Consider the following 19,378-nt stretch of genomic DNA (forward strand, 5'->3'; position numbering starts at 1 on the left):
GCAAGCGTTGCTGACTGGCACTGGGCTCTGCACTAAAAAAAAACCTCCTTGTAATTACTTTGGTGACCAGCAAACACTCACTAACTAACCACTAAGTAGTAGTGAAACGTGACAAAGTCTCATCCAAACTGGATCTGGAGAATGTTTACCATGTATTAGTTTCAGCAGTAAGGCACATCTTGTAAATTGCAGCAACCTCCAGCAGCCACTAACCAACCGGTGTGGCCGACTGGTCTTTAGGCATCTGTGAAAGTGGTGTAAGATTACTAATACAAGACTTAACGCTAGTTACATTCCACACATGATGTTTTTGGACGTTTTGAAGACATGATAGCAGTGGATTATTATTGTTGTGGTGCATGGCCTTCCATTTTGTGAGTGAATGTATGGGGCCGGGCTCTGAGGGAAGAATGCTCGCTCCATTGTACCATGAACAGGAAGCTCCTGAGCTCAGTCGCCCGCCAGCAGCAGACCACCTCTTAAGTACCCAAAACAACAGAGTCATTGTGGCATTGAACATGAAGGGGTCTGCATAGCTGTGGATGGACCACTAGCATCACAGTAAGCCTCATGTTGTTGTTGTTGTTTTTTTAATTCATTCATTTCTTTTTATTATGAGACTCCTAGCAGACCAAGGAATTGAGGCTCACCACACAGCAAAAGGCCACAGTGCCAGTCCTTCATTTTTGTGCTGGAAATGCATAATTAATTAGTTACAGGCTGCTTCAGTTCCCACACGAGGCCCAACTTATCCTGGCCACAATCCCCTTCAGACCCAGTGTATTTTAAGACTTGCCATGATGGTTATCAGTCTGTTGATCTGTTTAAGTTCACAAATTAGAACTTTGTTAACGTGATTTGTTTCATCAGTTGTTGTAAATGTCTGAGCTGTATGTACAGGTTGTGGTAATTAAGACAGAAAGAAGAACAGACAAAGCCCCACCCAAAAAAACAGACTAACAGAATATCAGTTTGATGCTGAGGCTGAACTAAGGGTTACAACTCAATGGCAGCAAGAGAAAACAATAAAGATAATGACGCTTAGACATGATTCATGACAGCACTCAGAGGCTCCAACCGTCCACTTCAGTTTAAGTCTGGTCTGGGCTCCGAGACTCCAGACTTTGTGCATTGCTAGCTATCTTGAAGTTCTCTGATCTGTTTGGCTCTACACTAAAACACAAACAGAAATCTGGGGAAAAAGAAAGACAAAAGCTTACAAAAACACTGAAGCAGCTGTCTCTGACACTAACGGGTATAAATCTTAAGACTTCAGCACTTCTAAGTGAGTCTATTTTTGCTTCCCGCAGCTAAATTTAGAAATAAAATGGAATTTGATTAGTGACAAAAACTTTTCTCGCTGGCAGAAAGCACAATCTTATTTGGCCTTCTGTCCTTATTGGAAACTGCAGCTGGTGCGGTATCTTTGAGATATTGTGGCTCTTTTTGTTCCCTGTTCAATTAATCCAGCAATGAAATCTGTACCCCAACTTCTGCCCCTATGAACCACTGGATAGGCTCCAGATCTCCCCCATCCACCTCAGTCTGGATCGGATAAGGGGTTGGGATAATGGATGGATTACCCTGTCTAGTTGAAGTGTGTCTTCACTTCAAGAATCCATGTTTATATTTTTAATCATATTTATAATCTAGTTTTGCACTGAGCAAATAAATACTTCTTTAAGTATTAACACAGTATAGTACATGTTATGAAATACTGTTTGTTTAATGTTAACGCATCAATCCTACAGTAATGCTCTTTCCTAGACTTTTCTGCACTGACTGCAGTGCTGTGTCCCTTTCAACATATATGAGTCGTACAACTATCTTCAGCTGTTACTCTACCACTGTACAGTCTTTTATTTGGACTTTATTAGTGGAACACACCTTTAAGCTAAGCTTTTAAAAAATGCACTGTGTACACTGCAGCTCCCGGGCTCCCAGAGTCCCTCGGGCTCCTAAGAAAAGAGGAATCAGTGTTTGGCCAACTAAGACTTCAGCAAGACGATTAAGCTAAAGATCACGACTTTGGTAGCAAAAAGGTCTTTACTTTACAATATAAAGTGCCTTGAAGTGACTGTTGTTGCGATTTGGCACTATATAATTAAAACTGATTTGAATTGAACTGAACTGAATATTAATTGCCAGCCTTATAATGATGATGCCATTTGCTTGCCTGGCTGGTTACAGAGCTCTCATATGAGCTTAATACTTTTGTAGTTAGCCACATTATATTCTTATATGTCAACAAGTTTAACTTCATTCCAAACTTGCAGCACTGCAGCACATGTATTTTGTTTATTTCCGATACATTATCTTTACACTTCAACTAACTAACTAGCTTAATACTAACTTCTAAAGCAACCTTGTAAATGCTTTTATTTAATGGCTATTGGATGCTATTTTTATTGAAGTTAAGAGAGTCTGGACTGCTTTTTCAGTGTTGCGTCTGTATTAATTTAGGACCCAGAAGTGGCTTATTTCATTAGACTTACTGGGCAGATTCTTATTCTCTTGCCAAATAACATCTCGCATGTATATTTGCTAAGACTGTGGAAACTGATGTTTTTTTTCTTCATGGGAGAAAATGTAAAAGAGACAAAGATAAAGGAGACAAAGAGAAGGATGCAATTTCTGTGAATTTCTGAATTTAAGCCTGAGCTTGCCATTATACGTCATTGTGTGTTTGTGTGTGTGTGTGTTTCAGACAGGGAGGTGCACTGAGTAATGAACAAAGGGGTGCTCTTGCACAAGCATTAAACTATTCCGGCCTGGTGGTTTTTCAAAAAACAACAGAAGAACTAAGAAGCAAACACTAAATCTAATGCCAGCTAAAGGGCACTTCAGCTATTTCGGTGACAAACAGGACCATGGTTAATGTATATTACTAAACAGAGCCCAGTCATTTCTGAGTACAAGCGAGCAGGCAAGCAGGCAGTCAGGATCTCTATTTAAAGACATCTGAGAGACCGGCATTTTCTTTTCGTCTTATTCCCTGCAGCAAAACAATAAATAACAAAATTACAAAACATTTAAAAACCCCGCTGTGCCACAATAGCCACACATATCCTTCTCCTCGCTGCTCTAAATTATATTAATTCACTAAGGGGGTGCGGGGGATTCACATAAAGAAATCAGTCTTTTTCCTTATGACAGACTTATTTGACAACTCTGCTACATTAAACAGACCAATGGTTAAAAAAAATAGAAAAAAGAAAAGGGGTAGAAGGAACGCAACCAATTATTCATGCATAATGATAGCTGTGTTATCCAGTAAAGCAGGGGTTCCCACACAAAGCAGTTTCCCTTCTCCATCTAATACATCTTAAGTACTGACAATCACCAGGAGTCACATTTGACGGGCACCTAATTTCGCAGCGTCCTCCTCATTCCTCACATGCTATGGCCGATTGGCACCAGCTCAAAGACTTACACTATTTATGATAAGGTGTTGGTCCCGAGAACGTTGACTCTCTGTTCCCACTGAAAAAGTAGGTACATTAGCAGGCTTTGGCTGACGCTATTGTGAGGACACGTTTTAGGCACTGGAGCTGGCTGGAGTCCTGAATAGAGAGTTAACAAGCAGGATTTCCCCCACCCCACCCCTCTCTCAGTATATGGCTGTGAAGACCTTCTATGTCGACATAAGCTCAAGGTTCACAGCACCTCATTGCCTTAGCTACTACCAGGCAATAAATTCTGCAGCAGGAATGAATTGGTTGACCTCAAGGGTAGCCGGTGTTGCAAGTTGCAATCTAATACCGTACATTATCCTATCTGTCTCTCTTCCTAGCCCCCATCCCCTCCCATTCACACATTAAAGTCTGAAAATAAATACAGCATTTATCCAATTTGTAGATTGAAAATAATCAACTCAAAAAACGCAGAACACTGGCGCTCTGTAGTGTGGAGGTTATTTTTTCTTTAATTATAACAGAGCTGGTGGAGCACACCGCCTATGCTTTAATAAATACAGCTGTGGTGCTCAGGTGGCTTGGCCCCCCTCTAACGCCCTCCGTCACTACTCCGCATCGATGGGGTCCTCTTAATAATTCATGGGCTGTTAGAATCGGCATGCCCTAATTGGTGGCCAGGCTTAATACTCTCAGCACTGCTGGGACCAAAAACAAAAGAGATACAATTTCTGTGGTTTTCTCCCCCTTTCCTCAGTAAAATTGAGAAAAACTAACATTTTTCTTTGGTTTTGAGTTAAAAAGACCTCTCCCATGAAATTTAAGGAGGACCTTGAAGCACAGAAGCTCATGTGGGAGCACACAGTATGAGCACTCGAATCTAACTACCATGCTTCAAGAGTGAAGGATAGCAAGATATATTTACCCTTCAAACCAGACCCACTCTCCTCCTGCTCCTTCTTAGAGCAGCAAGCGGTGTCGCTAGTTGTCGAGGTAAAAAGGGCACCTTAAAAGTGTATTCACAGTGACGATGATGCCACTGCATAATGCATTGACGTCTGTTCGGCAGTCAGCAATCACCGGCTGAGGCTTTAGGGAATATGTTTTGCATTGTATGCATTATGTAAATGCATTATACATTTATTTATTAGAACAAGATGCAGCGGTTTGCATCGCATCCTAGATAAAAAGAAAGAAAAATAAGGAAAACAGGTGCCCTACATAGCACTGATGGGCAAAATTTAGCACTGACGCCTGCTGACATGACATCGCTGGGCTCATTAATTTTAGAGTAAAGGTGGAAAGACTTAACAAAAGCAAACAATTAGATATCCTTAGAAAAACTTTTTTAAAAACTTCTATAAACAGAAAAATTATAAAATTATTGGATACGATGTACCTGTGTATCTGTGTGAGAAGTTAATAACATTTGATAGCGAACCTTTTAAAATACTTAGCTACATTAAATCCAACGTGGTAATCGTTGCAAAATTACTGAACAAAACCTGTTTGGCAATTTAATTAAATACTGTTACTGTTAGAACAGTTTCTTAACCAATTTTCTAGAAAATGTGCTAGATAATAACACAGTACTATATTAATAATACCGATATTAAATCATATGTACAATGACAAAGTATTTTGTCAATAAATCATCAACGTGACAATGTGCGTATACACGTGTGACACTACCCCAGGGATGAATAAAAACACATCGCACATGCACACACCGAAACACATGCGCAGACAGCTGTCTTTCATTTCACTTGCATCTGCACTAAATTTCCTCCGTGCTGCAACAAAGCATTTTTGTTCATCAAAACATTTCCATTTATCCATTTACCATTTCTTCTTATCTCTGCCTCAGTTCGCCTCTCATTATTTTTTGAATTCTCAAGTTGCCAGTCATTGTGGAATAAGCAACAGAGTTAACTATCTGCTCTGAGGAGAATTAGTCTGAAGACTCTCAGCAGGTTGCTGATGTCTGATTGTGTCTCTCTTCCCTGAGATCCAAACGCGATTTCTCCAGCTTGCTTTTAATTGCATATATTGCTGCTAAAAGTGTTCCCTTGTCTCTGCTTTGAATTTCCTTCTTATCTTTATCTTTTCAGGTAAGCATTTCCTTTTTTCATCCATTATCACTTACCTCAGTACACTTAAATAGTTGCATTTGTAAACTCGGTTCTCCTCGCTACATCAAACTGATCTAGTTCAGATGTTTTCTTGTTTTTTCCCCAAAGCCTAGTTTTGAGAAGCTTTACTACATCAGCCTCGTTGCTCAGTTTTGGGCTAAAGAGGTTCTTTTGGGCACTAAAGTACTTGGTAAATTGTGGTAGCAAGATGATAATACGTGTATGCATTAAAGAAGCCGAAGTAAAAGAGAGACCTTCAGCTGATGCATTTCACCTTGAAAGCATGCTGACGAATCACTCTGAAGCCCCCTTTGTGAGGCTTCATCCTTCCCATCCTTCCCTGCTTCTACTGTATGCCTCCCTGCATCCACGTTTATTGAGTTACAAGACCGCAGTCTCACCCAGAGCAACATTTTAAATGGCACTAATGCATCGCAGCGTGAGCCAGTGTAGCTGTGTCATAGCCTGTATATTCCAGACAATTAGCACCAGCGAGAAAGGCAAAGGGCCCTAAATGGAGAGGAAACAAATAGGTGTGGAGAAGCACTCCTTTGGATGATTCATTAAACAACTCGGCTATCAGGCCCCATGTGATTTCAGTTTCCCTCAAAATGCTTTAATAATGTCACTTGTCTGTAGTCATCGATTTCTTCCTCCCCGGCTTATAATTGGAAGAAGAGTAAGTGTAATCTGAAGCTGTAAGATGAGGGCAGACATTTTTCAGATGATAAAAATCATCCCTCTTCAATGACGCCGAATCTGAAATGATAATTTAAGTATAATGCAGGCTGATTGATTTAATTGTAATTCCACATTTCAGTGTAGCACGTTCCGGCTGATTAACAGTGGCTTTATGTTTGAGGCTTCAGTCACTTCATTAACCTTTAAATGTGATTTAATAAAATGCAACCTATTTGATATTACCTGCCTCCACATTAGAAAATTCTCTCTTTTCCAGAGACAGAGCCAAGCTGGTTTCCAATTTTCCTACCTCCATCCAGTCAAACAGCAAGGAGCAGGAAGGGTCTAATGCGATTAAACAAATGTGCTACGGCCACCTGTGAGCCAAAAACCCCCACCTAACCCGGGTCATCATAGGTGAAAACAAACAACGTTTTATTAGACGAATGATAGACACTTTGGGGGAGGCCGGGGGGCAAAGTTATTTAACCGGACTGCTAAAACATGCACCATATCCCTTTGAGGAGATTGGATTCCAACTGCAGGCTCGGGGCAGCACCGCTGGGGTCACTCCACAATCTGCACGGGTCAGAGCCAAGGCAGCGCTACAAGCCGGTTTGACGTTCTCCATTAACTCACCCTCTCTAACCCACAACACAAACCTCAGCCGCTAAAGAGGGAAAAAAATGAAGAAAAAGGCAAAGAGAGGAGAAAGGGAACAGGAAGGGAGCTACAAACAATAATACAGAATATCTTTGCAGAGTCATGCTTGATATGATGTGTGTAAAAGAGAAAGATAACATTAAAATGCACGGCTTTCCAAAGAGAAATGCCCACATTGTGAATAAAAAGAATAACAACAAATAAGTGTATTGTGGACACTATTACTGTCCACAAAATGAAATTATCGTAGCATTAAAATTACGGGCTAAGGATGAGCACAAACTACCGTATACTACTGAGGGTGGAATCTTCTTTTTAAACAGAATTCCAGCAAAATGAACATGCATGTTATGAAGTCAAAAATCTTTATAGCTGCTGCTGGATCCCGCTTCCTGCTTTAACATTTAGGCACACTAGCTACATCTCCAGACTGTACTGTTTGGAAACATGATCGCAAAAGACTCCATTTGGCCCAGACTGTAACCAACTCGCACATACAAAAGTGTACAGAATCAGCTAGCTGCCACAAGCCACAGCTTTATTTAAAACTTGACCCACCCTCATATGACTTGTAGAACGCAGGAACGACGCAGGAGACTAAGGCGAGTGGTTCTGGTATCGAACCGATCTGTTTCGTTACTTGTAGGAAACAGAAAAGCGAATGTTAAACACTGATGTGCTGTAAACGCCTCAGCACCGTGGTATCGTCAGACACAAGGTCGTTAAAGCGTTTTAAATTCTGTCTTAGAATGACAGTGCTTGTATTCGGGCTTTGGTACAGATGTAGCAGCCTCATATCCCCCAGACTTGACTCTACGCTTCATTTCACCCCACTTTACCACAAGGTCTGTGTCAGTGGGAAATTGGTTCACTATAAACAGTTACAATAAGCTCTAAAAAGAAAGTCCCCACTAACAACGGCCCGCTTTACAATATATATCATGTCAGCATGTACATTTGCCTTCAAGTTATATATTCTTAATGATATCTAAAAACGTACAGCCTACAGTCACTGTATAATTACTCAAATTACTCTTTTTTTTTTACCTCCTCTAAAACCAGACCACTCTGTCTCGAGAGCTGGACCTCACAGAAACAACATATTTGGGAACGCTGCGATGTAGATTTGTGGTGCCTGCAACGGTGATCACCTCTGTCAGAGACATGGGGGCTGCTGATAGCCGCCAGCAAAAACAACAGACCGTGCCAGCGCAATTATGCGTGTCCATTTTAACATAATATGAGGAGAACATGAGATGCGTGGGAGTGAGAGGTGACTGTTGTGTCGTCGGGGTGTGAGATTTGTGTAAATGTGTGCTTGATTGTGTATACCAGAGAAAGAATGCATCTATATGCACAGAGAGTCTGTGTGTGTATGCAAGACCTACTGAATCTGGGTGTCCATGTTGCATGCTTGTGTGACAAGAGAACAGGAGCAGGGATCTAAAGAACACATGTTCGGGGTTCTTTTGAGACCAGTGCTTTGACTTGATGGTGTTGTTTGGGTTTGGGTAGGTATTTCAAAGGGCTGCTGGGATAAAAGACAAGTCTCTGGAGCTTACAGTTGCTACACATTTTCCATTTTATGACTCCAGCCTTTTATGGCATTAACTTTGACAGATTGCAAGGTATGCTGCTTTTTACGCTATACAATGGACTACAGTACATGTAGATATATTTTTTGATTTGCCAAAATAATCTGTAATGCGGTAGTAAAGTTATGCATTTAAAGAAAAGGAAGCAAGTGGCACTTTCCTTGTAGCATTCAAAATGCAAAAAAGGAAAAGTGACATTTGACCTGGATGAGCCAAATCATGACTATTTTACTCAGAAAACAAAATCCACAAACAGTGTTTTAAATGTTTTCACGAGGGAACGAGTTTCTTTCCACTAATCAAAAAATGACATGCAATAGCTAACGTTACATCTTAGAAGAAGGAGGAGCCATTAATGTTTACATGTTCTGACACCGTCACTTACAGGAGGACTCTAGTTCCTGGTAGGCAATTTCTTCTGCAGAGTACTACAGTTGGTGGGTGTAGATTGGTAGAAGGAAATGACAGAATAATTAACCTGGTATGTTTCTGATGACAGGAGAAACCACGGCTCCATGGAAAACATGGCAACAGTGCCAACCACTGAGTAACTGCGCTGCCCTTACAAAACTGTCTCTTTTTACTGCTCCTAAGATGATGTCAATGTCGCATTTTACCATTTTCATAGTTTATAACTATAATTATAGGCTATAATTTCACTGGGGTAAAATTACATTTCACTGAAGTATACAATGAAATCGCAAACATAGCAACACAAACGGTCAGGTGACTGTTCCAGAATGGAGCGGCAGTCAGAGGCGGAAGTGACAGTCAAGGTAAGCGACTAATGTTGTAACTGACGTCAGACGCCGGAGATTTTGGCGGAAAATTAAAGCAAATGGTAGTTTAGATTTGAACAAATTTCTTTAAGCTTCAGTATTACCAAATACACTTATCAATTGTCTCATAACTAACAATATTTGTCTAAATTATCTCCAACACCCTGGAGAACAACGGGGAGAGTTTAGACGCTCTCCAAGATTATATTGAACAGTGCTTTCAGGATCTCGTGATGAAGAAGGCCCAGAGTACAGCTTCCCCGGCCAAATCTGAGACGCCGTCGTCGAAAAGACAACGCCCGGCAGATTCCCCCGGCACAACATCGCCAGCTGGCAAAGATATTGCCGACATACTGGAGTCAATCGACAAGCGATTGTCCAGTTTCGACGCAAGGCTGTCCCTGGTGGAGATTCTTCACCGGGAATTTAAATGCTTGCGAGAATCCCTGGAGTTCAGCCAGCAGCAAGTGGAAACGCTCGCTGCTGAAAATGCCACGCTAAGGGAGTCGGTGAAATCTCTCACAGAAAATGTTACTCAGCTAAATAGAGAAAATAAAAAAATAAAAGAAACGGTTATTGATCTACAAGCTCGTAGCATGCGTGATAATCTAGTATTTTCTGGTATTCCAGAAGCCGCTGGAGAGGACGCGGAGACCACGGTAAAAAGCTTCATCAAAACCCACCTGAAGCTGCCGGAGGACATGGTGAAGAACATCGTCTTCGATAGGGTGCATCGCCTCGGCCCCATTCGGGCTACGGCCGGGAGACCACGTCCTATCGTGGCCAAATTCGGCCACTTCAAACAAAAACAACATGTGAAAAGCCGCGGCAGGGAATTAAAAGGAACGGACTTCAGCGTGAACGATCAGTTCCCCAAAGAGATCCTGGAACGACGCAGGGTCCTCTTCCCACTTCGACGCGGCTTCATCCAGAAAGGCTCCCGCGCTGTCATCGCTGTGGACCGGCTGTACGTGGACGGACAGCTCCACCGCGACCCCAACATCACTCCGTGGCTGTATTAACTTCAGACCAGATAAGAATCCGCTACACCCTTTCCCTATCCACTCACACTAACTTGGATTAACATTTGTTTAACTTACCGGTATCAAATCACATCTTAAGTGTGATTTCATAGCAATATTAACACCGTCACTCTCCGTCAGTGATTTAATTGGAATGTTTACGTTTTCTTTTCTCTCTTCTCGTTTTTTTTTTTTTTTTTTTCCTCTCTTTTCCCCCTCTTGTTTTTATGCTGCTCACCCTCGTCCTTGGTTTCTTTCTTTATTTCTTTCACTGCTTCGATCACCTGCTTCCACACTCTTCCACAAACAACATCATTTATTTCGACACTTACTCACTGCACGATCACGCACAGTCATGCGCTCAACGGCAGCACATTTACATCAGTCAGACAGCGCACACAGACCTACAGGATACACACACTTAAGCCAAGCATACTCATATTAGTAAATATGCAAACACATAGTCAGACTCGGGGAGCATCTCGCCACACATTTTTTCTCTCTCTCCCTCTCCTTATTTATGAACAAGTGATATATTCTCTCCACCTGTCTAAGCGACACACACAGAGTACACCCCTAGTTATGCACAGACATCTATGGGTGCACTAAGATTCGTTACATGGAATGTAAATGGAGCTGGCTCCAGAGAAAAGAGGTTAAAAATATTTAACCAACTCAAAAAACTACAGGCAGATGTTGTCCTTTTACAAGAGACCCACAGACCTCTTAGAGGTTCGAATGAACTTAAAACACCTGAGTTTCCTAATGTGTTCTCAGCCTGTTATAATTCTAGACAAAGGGGAGTAGCAATTTTAATTCATAAAAAAATTAATTTCACAGTACTCGATACAGTTATAGATCCAGAGGGCAGATTCTTAATCATTAAACTATCTATACTTGATAAAAAGCTATGTATTGTAAGTGTATATGGTCCAAATGTTGATGATCCCTCATTCTTTCACGGTTTTTTCAGTGCACTCTCTGAACACTTAGATGGCACACTTGTGCTTGGAGGCGACCTCAACCTTGGACTGAATGAAGAAATGGATAGGCTCAATACAGCAGGAACTCAGCGTAATTGGCAGTCCACAAATATAATCAAACAGTATATGAGCGACTTTGGTCTTTGCGATGCATGGCGCTCCCTTCACCCCACCAGTAAGGAATATACTTTTTTCTCACATGTTTATCACTCCTACTCTCGTCTGGATTATTTTTTGGTCAGCAGCTCACTGCTGAGCGACATTTCAGACATTGAGATTCATCCTATAGCTGTCAGCGATCATGCTCCTGTATCTCTAACACTAATGCACAAGAATAATACTATGCCAAGTAAAAACTGGAGATTTAATACATCACTGCTTAATGATGAAGACTTTATTAAATATTTTAAAAAAGAGTGGACTTCATATTTAGACTTTAATGACACTCCCGGAACATCAGCTTCTGTTTTATGGGAAGCAGGGAAAGCTGTGATGAGAGGTAAAATAATTTCTTTCTCATCACATAAAAAGAAAAAAGAAAACAAAAATATTCAGGAATTAGAAAAAAACATCAAATCACTAGAAGAAGCCTACGCGTCCCACCAAGATCAGGAAACATTGAACAAAATACGCAAAACAAAACTAGAATTAAATGAGATAATTGATAGAAAAACAAAATTCTTAGTACAAAGACTACGCTTACAAAATTATGAACATAGTAATAAATCCGGTAAATTTCTAGCAAACCAGTTAAAGATAAATAAAGAAAAAACAACTATATGTGCTGTTCAAGATTCATCTGGGAACACAATATATGAACCGAAACAAATAAACAACATTTTCAGGGATTTCTATAAAACGTTGTATTCACCACAAATAAACCCATCTAAAAAGGAAATTGATCAATTTTTAGACAACATAACTCTCCCAAAATTATTAGAATCTCAAGCAATGGCACTGGATTCGCCACTGACATCAGGTGAACTCCAGGAAGCCCTGATAAATATGTCCAATAATAAGGCTCCAGGTCCAGACGGCTTTCCTGCAGAATTCTACAAAGAATTCTGGACGATTCTAGCACCAGTTTTTTACAGAACGTTGTTAGAAATCAAAGAAAAGGGCAGACTTCCATCAAATATGAATTCTGCAAACATTAATCTCCTGCTAAAACCAGGCAAAGACCCTGTATATCCCTCAAGCTATCGTCCAATATCCCTTATTAATGTAGACCTCAAAATAATCTGCAAAGCTCTCTCGAAGAGACTAGAGAAAATAACCCCCCTCTTAATTCATCCTGACCAAACTGGTTTCATAAAAGGTAGGCACTCATCAACAAATACACGTAGATTACTTAATTTGATAGACTACTCATACAGTAAAAACCTTGAAACTACAATATTTTCCTTAGATGCAGAAAAAGCGTTTGACAGAGTTAACTGGAAATTTCTATTTGCAACTTTACACAAATTTGGTTTTGGATCTTCTTTCATCAACTGGTTAAAAATATTATATAATTCCCCAACAGCTTGTGTCAGAACAAATGACCAGACATCCTCCAGCTTATGTCTCCTGAGGGGCACCAGGCAGGGATGCCCACTCTCCCCTTCACTGTTTGCAATTTTTATCGAACCACTAGCAGCAGCAATTAGACAGAATTCAGCAATTAAGGGCATAAAATGCAAGAACGTAGAACATAAAATCAGCCTTTATGCTGATGATGTGTTACTCTTTCTCCAAAATTCACAAACCAATATCACTGGGGTGATTGAATTGATAAACTCTTTTGCAAGAATATCAGATTACTCAATTAACTGGTCAAAATCTACAGTCCTTCCTATTAATTGCTGCTTCCATAATTCCTCTTCTACTCCACTGCAATCGGGAAATATAAAATATTTAGGTATTAATATTTCTCCCAAGCTTGCAGATCTAACTAAATTAAACCATACCCCACTTTTAAAGAAAGTAGAAGGTGATCTGGCTAGATGGAAATGTCTACCCATATCACTCATGGGAAGGGTTGCTGCTATAAAAATGATGGTATTACCAAAAATAAATTATTTATTCTCAATGATCCCAACTAAACCGCCGCAAGATTGGTTCAGATCTCTAGATTCATATATGTCCAAATTCCTTTGGAAAAATAAGCCCCCACGTATAAGCTTAAAAACACTACAAAAGACCAAGGATAAAGGAGGATTAGAACTACCTAACTTTCAGCACTACTTCTTAGCCAACAGGCTTCAGTTTATCTCAGGATGGCTAAAACATACCCTCTTAGATGAACCTTGGCTAGATGTAGAACAAGCACTTTGCAATAATCTAGAGATTTCAGATCTACCATTTATCAGCTCAAACATCCAACGACATGAATGCTTCAAAAGCATCAACATCAGCTCTTCTCTGACAGCATGGTGGGAGTTTCTGAAGTTGACAGAGTCTTCATTAATCCCATGCAAACGTACACCTATCTGGAACAACCCTGACATATTACAAAACAATAATATGATAAACTTTTCAGATTGGAATGGTAAAGGAATCAAATATGTAGAACATATACTAGAAGGAACAGAATTTATTTCATTTGACAGACTAGTTACACAATATGGGATCAACAAGAAAAGATTTTTAGAATATCAACAAATTAAATCCATAATAAAAAAGAAATTTAAACTGGGTCAAGTTGAACTACAAACACCACCAAGTGTGGTTCAATTTTTTACTCTTAAAACCCCCAAATTACTATCCAAAATATACAGAATGCTTTCTAAAACAGATGAATCAATATCACTTCCTATTGCAAAATGGGAAGCGGATTTATCAGTTAACTTAGACCAAAACTTCTGGTCTCAGATTTGCTTAAAAACCTTTCATCTAATCAGAAATCCCAGTCTTCAATTAATTCAATACAAAATACTACATAGAGTGCACTATACAGGTCATCGGATGTTCAAGATGGGCTTTGCATCTACCAACAACTGCTCACACTGCCAAACCAATTCACCGGACAATTATATCCACGCTCTTTGGTTCTGTCCACCAGTTCAGAAGTTTTGGCGCGAGATATGTGAAGACTTATCAAAGTGTCTGAAATGTAACATTCCAACTTCCCCCTTAGTGTGTTTGTTGGGCAGCTTAGATAATGTCACTTCAGAAAAGAATATAGCCCATATGGTTTTCACTGCTCTATGCATAGCCAAGAAAACAGTCCTCATGAACTGGAAAAATAAAAACAATCTTAATTCTAACCAATATAGAAATTATCTATTAGATTACATTAGTCTTGATACAGCCTCTGCCACCACATCAGATCAATCGCTCTGGGCTCCTCTGATCAGCTCCATCACCTAGTGGGGGTGGGGGGTCATATTTTGGTCTCGCCTTCACTGTTGTGATTGGTGTGGGGGTAGGGTCAGGCTTGGGGCGTCGGGGGGTTCCCCGGGAGCATCTTCCTTGGGGGGCTCAACCCGGGGTAGCGGTCATGGCCAATTAGGGGCTCTGTTGGCTCTTAGGTGACGGCTTCCTCGTGGCTACGTGCAGCGGGGCTAGGGGAGGGTCTGTGCTGACGGACGGGGGTTACTGACCTGGTGGCCTGGCTGCCCCTGGGTGGGTCCGGGACGGGCGTGAGGTTCTGGGGGCGCTCCGGCTCTGGCCTGGGGCCCTGGCCGGGCCTCGGGGGCCTGGGTCCTGGTTGGTGTGTTGCCGGGGTTGTGGGCCGGTGGGTATATGGGGGCCCGCCACTGGCGCAGGGTGCCGCCGGTGCGCCGAGCCAGCTGGGGGGCTCTTCAACTGGTGGGGGGGGGGTTGTCACATCTTGCAGGGGCTTTCCTCTCTCAGGAACTCTCTCTGCAAGAGGGGGAGATACAGGAGAGGTGGAGGAAGATCTCAGCCTGGGCGTCTATTGTCTTATGTAGTCTGGAAGATGAGTGGATGATGGGGTGGGTGCAGTTTTCTCTGTTGTGGGGTTGAGAGGACTGCCCCGGGCTCTGTGGGGCCGGGCGGCGCCGCTGCGCTGGGCCCCGGTGCGGATGGGCCTGGGCCCCCCTTCCCTGGTGGGTCGCGGAGTATGGGGGTGCCTACTGGGGTCAGCGGGGGAGCTGGCCCCAGGGAGGGGTCACTTGCTCCTCCCTTCCTTCCCTCCCCATCTCCAGCTGCCTCCCTCTTCCCGCTCCACCACAACCACCCACACATGCAGGGCCTTGGAGTGGGGGTGTGTCACCAGGGTGCAGAGGAGGTAACCCCCCCCCCTCTGTCCCCTTCTGGCTGCCTCTGCCTCAATTTTATCCCGCAACTTAGACATTCACATTACTCACATTCTCATTACACATAAATATAGGATCTTGGGGGTGGGCACGCTACACGGAATCCCAATTACCATCAGGGTGTACACCTCACCCCCGGCGTCGTTGCCCACCTCTCAATTTTAAATACACGTAGACATTGAGGGCTAGCAGGAGGGACTATGCGCTTACCTGCTGCTCTCTGGCAGGTAGCTCCATGCCCTCCTGGGTTTTAAACGCACCTTAGAACACACATACATCAACACTACAATGAGCGGGTGGAGGGAGGTTAGGAGTCTTCTCTCACCCTCGTTCTCTGCTTTCTGCTGGGGCAGGGGGGCTAGGAGGAGGAGTTGGCCGTCCGACTGGGGTCCGGAGTGTGGGGCCTCCCTGCTGCTGCGGAGTCGGGGCGGTCTGCTTCTCCCCACTGCAGGGAAAAGGGTAACACAACCTGGGTCTGGGTGCGGTTCCCCCCTCCAGGGGCAAGGGTACCTAGACCCGGTTCGTAGAGTACGCTTGGGGAGTGTGATTGTGTGTACAGCGTCTCTTTATGTCTGTCTCCACGTTGGTTGAGTGTGGAGTAAGTGCATATGAGAGCATGAGGGTGGGAATGGATGTTTGTATCTGTGTGTGCCTGTATGTCTGTGTCTGTATGTCAGGTTGGGTATCAGATGCCACCTCTCTGAGGACAGCTCAGGCCCTCCAAGGTTTGGAGGCCTATCTCCCCCCACCACTTCCCCTGCCGGGGGCGGACTCCCTCAGACGTCGGTGCGTTGGTGGTTCTTTGTGTCCGGGGGTGGGCGTCCGGGTACACACCGGCTCACTCCTTGGCGGCTGCTTATCGGGGCCTGGAGCCTGGGGCTCGCTTGGGCCACTTCGGAGGTGGGGTGCCCCCGGCCTCTCGGCCTGGGGCTCGGTCACTCAGGCACAGCTGGCTGCCGGCGGAGCTCACGGGCACGTCACTGCAGCCCCCCCTGGCTTCTGCTCCGTGGCTGCTGGGTGACCCCTCATCTGGGACTCTCCTCAGCTCTTTCTGGGACAGTGGCGCGGCTGCCCCTCTGTTGGTCTTCCTTGGTCTCTTGTGTTCTGGGGGCCTCTGGATGTCTGGGGTTTTGATCTCCTCCATACCTGCTTCATGCCCTGGAGGACGGGGCAGTGGCCCCCCACACCCTCTAGCAGATCATTACATGAGGGAACCTTTTAAGAAAACAAGCGCGTCCATGCTCACAGGTGTACACACGGGTGATCACACACACAAACTACACCCTTTTTGGCTCCTACCTCAATGCACACTGTGCTGTCGATCTTACGTGCTGCACAATAATGTTTAATATTTAGTATTTACTGTCATATTCCCATATATCATTGTGATGTGGTTTATTGTATTACTCTCGTTTTCTTCTGCTTGTTTTCTTTTTTCTTTCTCAACAGGTGATCCAGGTGATCGATATATGTATTTTTTTTTTTTTTTTTTTTTTTCTTCTGCTTATTCTGTTGGTTTTTGTTTTTTGCCCTTCTCCCCCGTCCCTCTTCTCAACTGTTTTTCTTCCCCTCTTTCTTTCTCCCTTTTCTTTCCCCCAGTCAAGTCTGTCCCGTATTCAGCAAGTGAAAATAAAATAAAGAATAAAAGGTGAATCAAATGGACCATTACGGCAAAGCTGGGATGGTCAATTTGGTAAAGAAAATCCGTTGGGCATCTTTCTTCGCCTTTAGACAATAATTCTGATGGCAAAAGAACCAAACGGGACAGGCAAAAAGGAAAAAAAAAAAAAAAAAAAAAAAAAAAAAAAAAAAAAAAAAAACAAACGGTCAGGTGACCAGACAGCTCGTCAACAAGCAACAGTTGGTTTTATAGGTAGCAATGTGAGTACCATATACCCAAAATGCAGATTAATCACTCAGGAAAACTAGGTCCAAGTACCACAACAACAAATGATGTGAATGAGAATTAAAAGCCAGCCTATAAACATTGATGGATGTCAACAAAAGATTTTTTTGTGTCTCTCAAATAACATTTGAGTTGTCTAAAACGTCAAAGACTGTCTAAAGGCTTATTGCGCGCCACTTCTAGTGAGGCAGCCATGTTAGTATTAACTTACATTTACTGATGGCCAAAACTATGGAAACATGACCTGAATTGTAATAAGCCACACTCTTCTTTTAAGTTTGCATGGCCATTTGTAAAAGCTTTATGATCCTTGAAAGCACATAAAAGACTTATTATAGTTACTAAGATGCATGAGCCCCAATAAGAAAACCTCCTACCACTGCAGATGAGACAAGGTTTTATTGTGACGGCAGAGAAGGGCTGGCAGGCAGGATCAGTCAGTCAGGGTGACCTCATGTGTTTGGCACAGGGAATGCCTATCAGGTTTCCCTGTGTGCAGATTCCAGCTTGTTCGCTCCACACCATACCCAGACCCAACCCCCTGAGGCATGTGTGTGCATGAGTGTGTATTTGCGTGGAGATAACTGCATGTACGTGGGTGTGTTTGTGTGTTAGGGTGAATGAGATCGAAAGGTAGGGAGATAAATTATAGGAGATAAATTATTCAGATCAACCATGGTTGAGAGAGAAAGAGACACTTCGGGAGGGTGAGCTGGGTGTCAGTCCCCGCCAGTGAACTCTATGAACTCAACAGGGCTCCCACCCTTCCTGTTGTACAGTTCCCCCCCGCCTTCTTCCTCAGTGGTAACGTAATGTTCTCTCATATTTTCTAACAGGCATGTTATATGTAAAGATTAATGCTGATCAACTGTTTTTAGGGATTTTTTAATATACACGAACCTTCTCTTATATATCTTTTCAAAGCCAGATGTATGTTAACATATTTCTTTATGAAAATTCTAAATTAAGAATTGAAGAAAAAAAATTACAGGCAGAGAAAACAATTGAGAGTAAACAAGCATAACCCTTCAAGCAGCAATTGCACAGGGCTAGAGTGGTCCCTCACAACCTCTGGTTGCTAGGAAAAAATTGTGCATTCCCTTCCAGTTTGCAAGTGGTTGGTGGAGAAAATCTCAGTAAAATTAGTGTTGAAGAAAGTGCTGCACCAAAAAAAACCTTGTCGTGGTTGCTTTCGTTTGCATGGAAGATGCAGATTTGTCTGCAAATACTCGCTAACCAAGCACCCAGCAGTAATGAAGTTGTGAAAATATGACACAAACCAAAAGCAGAGAACATTCAATTTCAAAAGTTGCACCTTATTGTCAAAAACCCCCGCATTTTTAGTTTTACTTTAAAGGCAAACGGTTAGCTTTTGCATTCTTCAGTTTCACCACTTAGCGAGTCAACAGCAGTGTTTCCAGACTATCTGGAATCCTTCTCTACAAATTACAGGCAACCACGACAATCTGCTAGAGACAGCAGTACAGCAGTTCCACTTATTGCAAGCAACTTTCCACAATTTCCTTCAGCCACTTGCCAACCAGTCAGGAAATAGACTTTTTTCCTTAGTGACCAGTGGCTTCCAGGCAGTCAATGACCAGTCTCTACGCATGCATGACTAGAGCTTTAGAGATTTCCCAGTAAATATCATCAACCTGGTATCGTACAAACTTGGAATCAAATCCAAATGTGTCCACTAAAAACCACAAATTAGGGTAACCTTGTAACCTCGAGTGACCTGTTGGAGAACGGTAACCACACAACAATCACTATAGTAACAACAGAGCACACGCTGCCAGCAAGCCCATTAATAAAGCCTCAACAGGCTAAGAGGCTTCCTATTTAACAAATCATTGTGCCAACTACCATGCAATTGCCCCAGCAGAGAAATGTACAACTCCAAACACACACAGACACACATATGGGTTAAAAAGATGCAACA

At 42.6% G+C, this 19,378-nt stretch overlaps 1 protein-coding gene and 1 long non-coding RNA gene across 7 annotated transcripts in view; one reads left to right on the forward strand and one right to left on the reverse strand.

Moving 5' to 3' along the window:
• The window catches only part of LOC146493076 (uncharacterized), a 423,488-nt gene that overhangs the window by 226,226 nt on the left and 177,884 nt on the right, over positions 1-19,378 (forward strand). Inside the window, exon 2 of the long non-coding RNA XR_014871944.1 lies at positions 17,299-17,356. This is a non-coding gene — a long non-coding RNA (uncharacterized LOC146493076). The remainder of the gene's footprint in view (positions 1-17,298; positions 17,357-19,378) is intronic.
• The window catches only part of LOC146493077 (RNA-binding motif, single-stranded-interacting protein 3-like), a 307,462-nt gene that overhangs the window by 182,738 nt on the left and 105,346 nt on the right, over positions 1-19,378 (reverse strand). The gene's annotated exons all lie outside the window — the stretch shown is intronic.

This window comes from Neolamprologus multifasciatus, chromosome 22 (assembly GCF_963576455.1).
Source record: "Neolamprologus multifasciatus chromosome 22, fNeoMul1.2, whole genome shotgun sequence".
Classification (NCBI taxonomy): Eukaryota; Metazoa; Chordata; class Actinopteri; order Cichliformes; family Cichlidae; genus Neolamprologus; species Neolamprologus multifasciatus.